Here is a 13573-nt window from a genome sequence, read left to right as displayed (position 1 = left end):
TGAAAACAAGGCTCAGGATAAGATACATACCGAATACCCATACTCGACAAGTCACTGGTAACGCCGAACTTTCTCAAATCGATGACACTCCACCAGAATCACCATTTCGCCACCTCAGCAAGAATATTTTTAAACAAAAAGCTGACAAGGATAACAATGAAGTTAAAATTAGCCTTGGTTAATTTTCTATTTACTATTTGAAGAGTAATTAATTTCAACGGGGCAATTTAATTTGTTTTTTCCAAATGAATTTAATTGACTAAATCTTTATCAATTATCATGAGATTAATCGTTCAAACCAGAATTTTTGACAATTTCACGATCAATCTCCTGAGAGGGGACACAATCAGGATTTTCAATCTTCATCAGGCGCATTATCAAGGCTTGATTTAATCTTTGAAACAATGTTGTTTTCACATCATTTCAAAGAGGGGCAAAATGTATACACATAAAAATTGGCTATGAGCAATTAAATAAAATTTTTATATTTATTTAATAATTATTCTTCTATTAAATAGTTAATTTGAAAAGATTAATTTATTTAATTCAATTTCATGTCTTTCTATTAATTAATATTTTATTAATTAATTCATCTATTTTATTCCTCTAATTAATTAAATATCTAATATTTAATAGTTATTCTCCTATCCTATAGTCTTAAATATTAAATAATTTCTAAATTATTTAATCCCTTATCCAACTCACCCTTCCATCTCTACTTCATCTTCCCTTTGCCAACTCATCAAACATGTGGCTAAGGAAATTAATATTTCTTAAATATTAATTCATCATTTATCTTCAACTTCCAAACTTAATGAAAATTGTGTACGTACACATATTTCATAACCATTTCCTATATTCTCTCCAACACCCTCTACATCTTAGGAAGGACTTGAGTCCACTTGTCCTATCATGCCTAAATTTCCTCCAACCGTCCCCAGATTCCCTCAGTCAGCAACCTAGTCAAGGTGAGATGAGTGACACTTGTCTTCTCCTTCCCCCTTTCTCTCAACCTTCACCTTTTCTCATAGCCATCCAAATCTATAGATCTGATCATGACCATTGATCTAAGCCACATCATCTTATCCTCTCAAATTCTATAAAGTCAAGAGCTTCAGTTGAGAGAGTTAATCTTCAAGTTAGACTTCAAGAGACTTCAAGTGCATTTTGCAAGCTAATCATATGCATTCGTGAGTTTTTGAAGCAAATAGCAATAGCAAATATCATATATCATTTTAGCATAATCATTTAGTGTAATAATGTAGTATTTGCATATCATAGTGTCAGTTACCTACAAGTTATCAGTCCATTCTTCATATGCCATCTTGGAAGCCATCAATGCATTGTCTGAGAGAACACCATCTGCAACCAAGAATAGTGGAGTTATGACACAATGAGACATAAGCCATGAAGGTAAAATAATTTTTTATTTTAGTATGTATTTCATGTAGTTTCATTGGTGGAATTTGGATTTCTTGTATGCAATTCCATTTGTATTTTGTGAAACTAACTTATTACAGGTAATATTTTGAGGATGAAATTCAAGCTCACACAGTATGTCCAAAAATGTGTGCTCCCCCTAAGTAGATAATCTCTACTACCTTTTGACTATTTTTCTCATCACTCTACTCCCCCTTTGACATCAATGACAAAGGTTGTCATTCACTGCCAGTGGAATCCTGCCTGGATTCTTGTAACCGATGGGTTACAATCTGAAAAATATGTATCAAAATCAAGTTTAAACCATTACTGAATGTTTTGTTGTCTTTTTTTGTCTTTTGAGTTCTCTGCACTGTACCAGTGAGTATGTGCTTTTTCTCTTCCGGTGTCTCTAGTCCGAGACCTAGAGCCTCAGATATTTCTTTTCTCAAAGAAATAAGGTAATATTGTTTTGGACCAAGTCTACATTTCAAGTCCTTTGCTTTATCCTTTATTCTCTCTTTGTCCTTCTCAAACTTCTTGATTTTCTCTTCTTGCTCTGCAATCTTCTTCTCTATCTCCACAAATGAATTGGATGTACCTATCAGATTGTTAGCAATATTGTTATTCTTATATTGTGCTTTGCTGATTTCCTTGTCTAGATCCTCTATTAGAATATTTGTTTTACAAGTGTCTCTGTACAATTTCTTGAAGTCAAGAATTATCTCTCCAAGTTCCAATAATAGGGTATCCATTTTCTCTTTGTTCTTCTTCACAATTTCCTCAAAGAATTTCTCTTTTTCCTTAATCATTTTGTCCTTAAATGTATCCTCATTTATTTGATCAACAGTCAATATGTTGCCGATGATGAACTTAGACAATGTGTCTAATTGACCTAAATAATCTTTGTTAGCTATAATAAACTTTGGTGCTACTAGTTTAAGAATGGGAATTGTATCATCAATAGCCTTATAGGCTTGTGCATTGCACTCTGTGATCTTCTTTGTCGAATCCAATAAGACCTCTATTACATTTGTACATCTGAATTCTAGCATAGAAGTACCAGATGTCTGTCCAACTTCCTTTACAATAGCCATGCTACTGCTTGTGGTAATCACCTTACTTGATTCGACCTCTGGTAGGTCAGTCTGTGTTTGAATTTCTACAAACAAAGGTTTAGGCTTTTCAGTTTTGGCCGGTGGCACTGTCTCTATCTGAACTTGTGCTTCAACCTATACCTATTTTGTTTTCTCTATCTATATCTCAGAAGGTTTCTCTGAGCTTTCAACTGCCGGTTTCTCAAATGTAGTCTCAGTTTGTACCTTTCTACTTTCCTTAGCCGGTTCTTCTGATGGTATTTCAATTGTATCTACCGATTTCTCAGTGGTATTCTCTGTCAGTTGCTCTGTCTGAGTAGGTTTTTCTATGCTTATCTCAACTTCTACAATCGGTGACTCAGTAGTCACATCTATCCTCTTGTCCTCAATGGTTTCTCTCTCAACCACAACATTTACTTCTTGAGTATCAATATTCACAATGTATAAAACTTCAAACTTAGGATTAGTATTCTCTAGTGGAGTCTCCATACTCTCAGTGGTTGGTTGACTATCAGTAGTATCTACCGGTGGAGTATCTAAAGGAGGTGGGGGTACATTATCAGTTATTTTCAGACTTGGAGGACCACCTACCTTACCTTTCCCCTTATCCCTATCCTTTTGATATACTTAAATAGTCTTTGGTCTACGTAATTCTTCCTGTTTTTCTTTTTCCACAAAGAATATAACTCATGCATCTGTTGTTTCCTCAGAAACTTCATTTACTCTACCTGCCATCAGTGCTACATGTCGATGAGTAGTGGAGAATACTTTCTGGTTTGCTTCACTGATAAGTTTATCTATTTCATCAGTTGAGTTGACTGGATGTACTGCAAGTAATTTTTCAATTTTGATTTTCTTGTCTAGCTCAACTATGGCTAACCTTCTAGCTTCTAATCTCCTATATAGACCATTTGGTATTTCATCAACAATTTGCATCAAAAATTTCTTATAAATATCCAAATGTAAAATTACACTATTCTCTATGCTTTCCTTGTCATCTGCAGATAGTGTGTAGTATATTTTGCTGATGTTCTTCAGTTTACCATCCTCTATAATATCACTAAGAAGTTTGTCCAGTGGAGCAATATTCTGTTTTACCTTCTTTTTCTTAGGAGTCATTTTCTTTACCAAAGGCCTAACTGCCTGTTGTTTTTGTCTAGTTCTCTTGGGTGTAGGTGAGGGTACCGCTGAGGGTTTTCTTTTCCTTTCTACCCTTTTAAATACTGCTGGCATATCACTCTTAGGAGAAGTTCCAACTGGTGAAAGATGAGTTTCAGGTTGAAGTGTTTCCAACTCACTTTCACTTATACCAGTTTGCTTCAAAACATCTTCTTTAATTGCTTTAGCCTGTCGGGTTCCTTTCCTTACTGTTGCTTCAACTTTCTTAACCCTTTTCCTAGACTGAATTCCACTTTCTATTGTTTTAGCATTTCCAAAAACTTTCTCAGTAGGTTCCTTGGGTGCTTCAAGGAGGGATTTTGCATAAGTTTCAATAATATTGTCATCTATTTGATAGCCCATTTCAGTTACCCAGATAGTTCTAGGGACAACTGCCTCCATCTAGATTTCTTTCTGATACTTGTCCACAATAGCTTGTGAAAGTCTTACTCTAGTTTTCATTCGAGCCTTTAGTGCTTGAAAGTATTCATTTAAGTTTTTCTCCCGGTTTTCTCCCATATTGCTCAATAGATCCAACAGTTGTTTTCCTACCGGATGTCAAAACCAAAATCTATTGCACCAATACCAGGTACTTGTTTAGTTATGTACAGGATCAAACAAACAAGTAGATTTCCAAATCTGAATGTTCCTTTCTTATCTCCTTTAACTTTCCCCAAATTGTCTATCAATTCATCTTTGAGCCATTCACATACATCTATTCTAGCATTGTTGTTGACTATATCATATGCACTTTTGATACATAGGCTAGAAACTGAGTTCAACCTATTTGCATGTGTAGCTTTATAACCTAAGATCATACTGATAAATCTCACATTTATGTCCTTAACATCATTTACCCTTAGAGACCTTTTATCGAATGTTGCACCGGTTAAATCCATTACTATGTCATTTGAGACTCTCTTTGTTTTGTCAAGTCTGCTACTGGTGGAAGGTAACTTTGTTACTACCTTAACAAATTCCTTTGTGATTTTATGAATTTTATCCAACCAGAAGAATTTGCCATGAACTCTACTTAACACAATCCTAATAATATCCTTGGGACAATCAAGGACACTAAGGATTTCAGTAAAACCTAGGGTTTCCACTATCTTATGTTCCAGCTTGATATATCCAGATTCATCACAAATCACAGTGCTATACATGTTTTTGATTTCATCATCACCTAATTCCTCTATATGACAATGTATATACATCCGAGGGTCTTCAGCATATACTACTCCCTTAATAATTTGAGAAAATGCACCTGTGCTATCATCTTTCTTCGCATTTTCAGGAACAAGTTTGAAAACGGGTCTAGGGCGTTTAATTACTTCAACAACAGTAGGGTTTGCAATAAATTCAGGAGTGGATGAAGATGCCATGATTATAAATACCTCAATTTGCCTTTAGGATGAATGCTTTGATGAAATGCTTCACTTTTTTGCTAAGGATGCCTTTGCTCGAGAATTTTCATGCTCTCGAAGGTTTGAATGCTCCGTGAATAAAAAAGGAGCCAAAACACTTGCTTTATAATGTTATTTTCTCCAACTACCACTTTTAATGCTCATCGATTAAGTCACAACTTAACTCATCTACTGGTATAGAAGTAATTACAACTTCTCCCCATCAACCGAGGGAATAATAGCATATTTTTCATTTTGTTGCTAAACCCCCAAAGGATTTTCCTTTAGTTAGATGAAGAGTCTCCTACTAGTGGAGTGATACTTTTTTCTACCATTGGAGGGTTATTCCCTTCAACATTCTGATCTGACGTTCTAATCCATTTTTTTGAGAATTCTTGCTTTACCTCTTCAACCTTTTCTTTACCTTTCAAACTAGGACCTTTGTTATTTTCCGTTGGGGACTTGCTTCTACAAAATTTTGCAATATGTCCAATTTTGTTACAAGCATAACAAGTCACATTATTTTTTTGAATAGCTTTCCCATATCCTATGCCGGTACATGTTCTGCATTGATTAGATAAGTGTCCAAATCTTCCATAAACATAACATCTTACATTCATTCTACTTTTTTTCAAAGTTATGACCAACTTTGTTGCATTTAGAACATTGACCGGTGGGTGTATTAGTGTTCTGATAATTTTTAGATCTACATTGATTTTCTCTATGACCATACTTGTTATAGTTAAAGCATTTCCCATTGAATTTGTAAGCATTAGGTTTTCTTACCGGTTCACTATGATCATGAGTGTTTGCAGTACCCGAGCTTTCACCGGTTTCAAAGCCAAGGCCATTTGTATCACCATTAGGTTTCTGATTCTTCAGCATGTCACCAAGTTCTTCTGAACTTTTCTTGAATTTCTCCTCATGTTGATTTGCAGCAGTCAGTTCATTCTCCAAGATTCCTTTCTATCTCATGAGTTCAGTTCTGTCATTTTGTGTATGCATCAGATTTGTCTTTAACATATCATTTTCATGACTGAGTCTTGTGTTTTCATTTCCAGCATCATTTAGTCTTCTAACCAAGTCTTCTTCATTCTTCTTTCTGTCTTCAATTTCTTTACAGAATCTCATAGTCATATCTTGCATCTCATTCTTTGTTGTACTGATTTCTTGTCTTAGCTTATTTACTAGATCATTAAGAGTTTCCTTTTCATCTTCCTCTTTATAAATCTTCTCACAAAGTTCTCTTCTTTTATTCCTTGCTATAGTGTAATTCTCTTTAAGTGCTTGAATGATATCCTGAGAAGCCTTCAGATCATCCTCAAGTTTGATAATCTTCACCTTTTCTGCATCACAGTCTTAAAGAGTTGTTTCCAATTGCTTTCTCAAGTTTTCCATCTCTACCAGTGTCAAGATCTTCCTCAAGCTATTAGGCTTTTGAAAAGAGAGGACCAGGCTCTAATACCAATTGTTAGGATTTCCAAAGATACTGAGAGGGGGGGGGGTGAATCAGTATCTAACTGGTAATAATAGTTTCTTAACTTATAACATGAAAATCATATTAAAACTGTGTACCGATAAACTAGAAATAATGCAGCAAATAAGAATAACAACCACAACATGAAAAACACACCATAACACAATGTTTTAACAAGGAAACCCGGTGTGGGAAAAACCTCGGTGGGATTTGTGACCCACAATATTCACTTACTGGCCAATAAGAGAATATTACTGCTACAATAGGGGCCTGCACATACAGGAAGGCCAAGTGCCTAGAGCTTACTGCTCAATTACAAAATGTCGTGCCCAAAATTTAGGGCAAAAACAGAATGATTTTTTTTTTTTTTAAATACTAATTAATTAACAAGTTCGCTAACACGACATGCACTAATGTATTTGCCATATCTATATTAGAGTTAACTCTGATACTAAACTAAGTATCGACATTAATTAAATTTTATTTGAGGAAAAACTAAACGATTTAATTTTATTTTCACAAGATACCTAGTCAATAGATTAATTAAATCAAACTCCTTAAAAATAGTAGATGAAGATAAATTTAATCTCCAATAAGACTTTATAGTCTAAAATCTATTTTTAAATCAATAATTTTAATAATTGTTTAAAGTGTCTATTAATTTCTTAATAAATGTCTCCCATAAGTCTATTTTTATTAAAATCAAAGAAGCAATCCCTTTTCTTTTTATAGTTCCATGATTGACAACCAACTCTTAATTAATTATTTGATTTACCATCCACCCTATAAACAACCTTATTATTGATTGTTTTAAAATAATTTAAACATTAATACACATAATGTATCTTAAAATATCTTTATTATATGCAACTAAATTAGATATATTTTTCCTTAGCAAATATTAATACAATGTACTCATTTTCGTTCGAATATTTTAACTCTTAGAAAACCCATAAATATCTAATATCTACCCCATTCTCATATATATATATATATATATATATATATATATATATATATTATCCCTTTGTATTTCGAGAGCCATAGTCTATTCCACATCCGTTACTGGTACCATCCCTTCCAGGTCGAGAGCTTGTAGCAGATACGTTAGCAGAGTCCCGAGTTCCAGATTGAGATACTTATATATGCAGATGCAGAGTCAGTTATTGATGTAGTTAACCGAACAAAAGCAACAGTAGCAGCCGGTTCCAGGTGCATCCCTCCTTGTTCCAAAATAAGCTTCCCCTGTGTCCTACTTACGATGCTAAAGCAATGGACCATCATTAGCGAGCATGCCATCGGACCGTGCATAAAGAGAAAACGCGACACCAGCCGGATGATCCGATAGAATCCATTTGCAATTGATTCAGTTATTTACCCTATTGGTCCCCGCACTGGAGCAAGCAGTCGCAAAGACAGATCTCTTTTTGTCTCCAAGGCGTACGGTACACATCTCTGGATCCGGCACAAGGTAAAGGAGCCTATTCCCGTTCCGGGTTCAAATCATCTAGATTCAGTTGATCCATATGTGGATCATCCAGTTCCAGATCGAAAGCGAGATCAAGATCCAAAGCCAGTTGTTTATTGGATCGATTTAGTCAAAGAACCCATCCCAGGGCTAGTAGCCATAGTAGAGGTAAGAGCTTAAGAGACAAAGGTAGCTAGAGAGTGAGATCAAGAACCATTAGAGACCGGCCTTGAACCAATTATTGATCTTGATCCGATCGGCACCTGTAGCAGTTGATCCAATTGCTAGTGACCCCGCCCGGGCTGGGACACGCGGAGACAGAAGCCATTACTATGGACCCCAAACATAAAAGCAAACAGGCCGACGGACAGCTACTATTACAAGCGACCGATAACTGCCAGCGGTGAGCTTATCGCATAGGAACATAGGGGGGAAGGGTAAGGTCGATCAATCGATCTGTGTGTGTAGGACATAGGGATCAAAATGGGTTAGGAACCATTCGGTTAGGCAATGGCAACAATAGAATAGAGGGCCTCTTATTTATTTTATTTTTATGCCTCCAAACCCTAACCCTTTCTTTATTTCCTCTTTATATATAATTTTTTTTTTTTTAAAACCACACACCTCACTTATTTACCCTAGCCCTAACCGGGCTAGGGTTCCATTTTATTACCTATGTTCTGCAGGGGGTGCTCAGCGTTTTATGCAGGGTCGGCGGCGTTCTTTATTTCCAGCAGCTGAATGTGGAAGAGGCGGTGGATGTACCAAGCGCCGCCCACTGTGCGGTTACACAGTGGGGCATGGGCGCCGCCCACTGTGTGCCCACACAGTGGTGGTGCTGGGCGCCGCCCACTGTGTGCTCACACAGTGGCGGCATTTTAGCACCGCCCACTGTGTGTTCACACAGTGGGGTGCGGCCCGAAACCCGCGGTAAACCAAAACCCTTTTTTTTATTAAAAAAACAAAGTTTTTAATAAGTAAATTTTTTTTTGGTTTATTTATTTATATATTTTAAAATTAATTAATATATATATATATATATTAAAAACAAGCACAATATTTTCCCTTTTTAAAAAAAATAAAACTAAATATAGTGTTTATATCTATATATATATATATATATATATATCTATATATATATATATATATATATATCTATATATATATATATATATATATATATATATATATATAGATATATATATATAGATATATATATGCATTTGAACTCAGTACTTTATTATGTACAAGATATATAGGGATTTAAATTTTATTTTTTTAAAAAGCCTACACAGTTGATTTAATAATAATCTGATTTTCAACAAGTATAAATAAACATTTGTTTGTTTGTTTGTTTGTTTTGTTTGTTTACTTACTGTAAATATAGGGTATAGAACAGAATATAATATACTTAAAACAGTAACCCTAGAACTATTTATTTCAATAAATCTGGTTATCTATAGATTTTATATGCTGCAATAACTAATTAAAAGAGTTTAATAAATTTTAATAGCGACTATATACAAATGCAATTAGCTATGTGATTTTATTTTCTGCAACTGAATATAATGACAGATTCCAACAACAACTTTAATCATCTAGAATCCTTTAACTTTAACCATGCGATAAGATTTAAACTGAAACATCTATATTCAAAACAACATGCATGCAATCATTAAATCATTTCTTTATTTCCTTGGTTTATTTAATAAGCATAAAGGAATTAAAATCAATCTCTTGTCCTTCAAAACTTTATATTCTCCACAAAGATTAAATGTAAAAACAAAAGAAACTCTTAGGAACAAATTTCAGAATTATTCACTTCATTGCTACAGAATATAAATTCCTATATCTCTTTAATGTACTTTTAAAATACTTGTCATTTTACAAATAGGTCTCCCATTATTAATAAATGAGGACTCTTTCAAATAAATCATTACATATACAAATAATTTTCTGCACAAAACTCCTGCGACTTTTCACTTGTCCTATTCTTTTCTCTCGATAACCCTGCATAATAAATCACAAATATGACCATGGAGTGCTCACCTCCCAACCTAGGCTAACTGGTAGCCACCCTTGAGCTTAGAGAACCAAGCCCTAGATGGGTAACAAGCATGCAAACACATAGAAGGCAAAAATATACACACAGATATTTAGACACACTCCCAACTTGGCTACACAACACCACACATTGGTAATGACCTTTTTAAGGGTGGTAGTGGACCAATACCCTGAGGAGAACTGCAAGTATGGAAAACAAGTAGCCACCCCATGGCACAACAAATACATCAAGAATTTCAACCACTTATTCCTTATGCCCCCCAAAGGCATTCTAGCCTTATATCCCTCCTTATGACCCCCATTGCACAAACAGGCCATGCATCAAGGGTCACACAAAAATCCCTTGTGATCGCTCTCATAACGAGAGTCTCTCACTCGAGGGTTGTCACTGCTACCACCCACAAGATCCTCCTCTCTCCCAAGTGTAAGAGGTCTTGAATAACTCCCAAAAACATAGACAAAACATAATGCAAAAATACCAAATGAAATTCAAAAGAAAAGACATACAAGAAGACAAAATTTTTACACCAACATACTTTCAAACACATGCAAAAGAAAAGAAGTCATTTTAAAGATTAATGAAACCAACCTTAATCTGACCAAAGGTAGGATAATATTTGAGGAAGAGCTGCCCAATCCACGGATCTTCTTCTTATACCCTTAGGCAAATTTTCAATTCAAATCTATTCTATTCTTTTCAAAAAAATTCTCTTGTCTCCAAAAATGGAGAGTGGGTGATTACCCTCAAATTTTTAAATTCTTGCTTAAGAAGCTCATTCTCTCAATTCTCACAAGTTTCTAAAAACTAAAGAGGAAAGTAAGACATAATGGGAAAGAGAAATCTCATTCGAATAGGAAAGTTTTCAACTAGGTTCAAACTTCTAATTTCGATTTTCGCACAACTCAGAAAAGCCAAATTTTAAAGTGTCTAAAAGGTCACTTAGGAGTAGAAACTTGCCTAAAATTACTCCTAAACCTTAGGTATACCTTATGGGCTTTAGGAAACCCTATTAAACTACCCCTAGGTGTTCATTTAACCCATTTTAAACCCCTCTGAAGTTTATTTTCGGGTCAAACATATGTTGACCTCTCCAAGGATTCTTTTCACAAGGTATCTATGACATCACGTTATATTAATTGAAAAAGCTATAGTTGAACACTTTCCCACCAAGAGACAAAAAATAAAACATTTAAACTTAAATCCACACATGTGCCAAGTGACACAAATAAAACACTTTTACAATTTAAAACATGAAATCGTCTCTTGTGGATTTTACACAATAACTTTAAATAACACTTAACACACATGTAGCATATACTGTTACGAATAAAATACAACACAAATGGGGTGTTGTCTCTCCAAATAGACAACCCCTGGCATACGAACATACATAAGTCTAGGTTTGGTTCTCCGTAATTTTCCATGGTCACATGGTCAACTTCCTGCGCATCTCAATTTACACATTAGTACTTTCAAATATCCACATATAATATAATTTCAAAAGAATAACAATACACATCATTACTTGCATACAATTTACATCTGCATAGATTAAATACATCTCTTATCAAGCAATATCACATAAGCAATTTCATCCTAATTCACATAAACTTAACCTTACATCATAGTTCTATTATCATAGTAAAGTCCTGCAAATTCAATAACGACATCTATCATCGCAATATCATCTTATCTAATAATCATGTAGTGTTCTATCTCATAAAGCATATAAGTAAATCATCAAAACATAGCAATGTTATCCAAATCCTGAAATCATATAAGTTCTAAGTTTCAAAATGCATCAAAATAAAGTATCCATGATAGTCAATATATAAAAATCACTGAAATGCCAGACTGAGTCGAGGTGAGGCCTCACACCCTCCCCCTCTAGGCATGAACTTCCTCCTGGATTTCATCAAAGAGGTGGGGTACTCTGATCTCATACGTGTTGCGTCCTCTCATGAAGCTGTAACCTCATCATAGCAATCCCACTGGACCCTAACCTAGTCTAGCTCTTGACCTCAAAGGGACAACATCTAACGTGCCAAAATGCGAATGGGCTCCAAAGCTAGCTGCCCATCCGACTCCACCTGCAAGGCATCCCAATCTAAAATGTGAGACTCATCATAGATATATTTTCTCAAAATTGATACATGAAACACATCGTGGATGCGTGACAGGCTAGGTGGCAATGCTAAATGGTAGGCAACTGGGCCTATCCTCTGAAGAATCTCAAAAGGTCCTACAAAGTGAGGTGCGACCTTAGAACCCTTTCCGTAACGGATTGGACTCTTATGCGGTCACACTCTCAAGAAGACTCTGTCTCCAACCAAGTAGCTACGATCTATCCTCTTTGCATCAACATATTTCTTTTGTCTATCCTGAGCCTCTCTGAGATGTTGCCTAATCAAATCCACCTACTGTTCCATATCCCAAACTATCTCGGGACCAATAGAAACTCTGTCCTCTATGCGATCCCAACTCAAGGGCGTCCTGCAAGGCCTGCCGTATAATGCCTGATAGGGTGGCATCCCCAAAGAAGTGCGATGCCCATTGTTATAGGAAAACTCCACTAAGGGAAGATACTCCTCCCACTGAGTGTGATGATCCATGACATACATGCAAAGCATATCCTCTAACACCTAATTGACCCTCTCTGTCTGACCATCTGTTTCCGGGTGATAGGCTGTACTGAAATTGAGCTTAGTGCCCATAGCTTCTTGTAATGACTTCCAAAAGGAAGAAGTGAAAAGAGAATCCCTGTCAGAAATAATCTTGCGGGGCACGCCATGAAGTCTAACAATGTCTCGCAAGAACACCTATGCTACTGCTGGAGCTATGAAAGTAGTACGGACTAGTGAAAAGTGAGCTACTTTGGTCAACTTGTCAACTGTCACCAAGATAGCATCATGGCGATGAGAAGACATAGGAAGACCAATGATGAAATCCATGGATATAGTATCCCACTTCCACCCTAGTATAGCATGAGACTGGAGCAAACCACTTAGATGGCGGTGCTCTGCCTTTACTCTCTAACACTTGAGGCATCGAGCTACTATCTCAGCAATGAGTTGCCACATTCCCGGCCAATGATATAACTGCCTCAAGTCAGCATGCAACTTTTTAACCCCAGGATGCGCTACATAAGGAGCTCTATGAGCCTCCGTGACAATGAACTCTCGCAACCCTCCAAAGGAAGGTACATAAATGCACCCTCTATGGCGTAATAGTCCATCGAACTCCAAAGAATAATCCACATATTTCCCTTCTAGAGTAACCATGAGATCGTATTACCTAACCAACCTCTGCATACCATCCATCCTTTGGCAAGTGTTGTAGTATACGGTCTCTCAAATCCATGCCAATAGATATGGTGTAAACCTCATGACGTCTCCTACTCAAAGCATCTACAACTACGTTTTCCTTTCCTTTGATGTAGTCAACGTCAAAATCATATTCGAACAAGAACTCCATCCATCTCCTCTG

This window comes from Cryptomeria japonica, chromosome 10, assembly GCF_030272615.1.
Source record: "Cryptomeria japonica chromosome 10, Sugi_1.0, whole genome shotgun sequence".
Taxonomy (NCBI): domain Eukaryota; kingdom Viridiplantae; phylum Streptophyta; class Pinopsida; order Cupressales; family Cupressaceae; genus Cryptomeria; species Cryptomeria japonica.
This window is presented reverse-complemented; position numbering follows the sequence as displayed.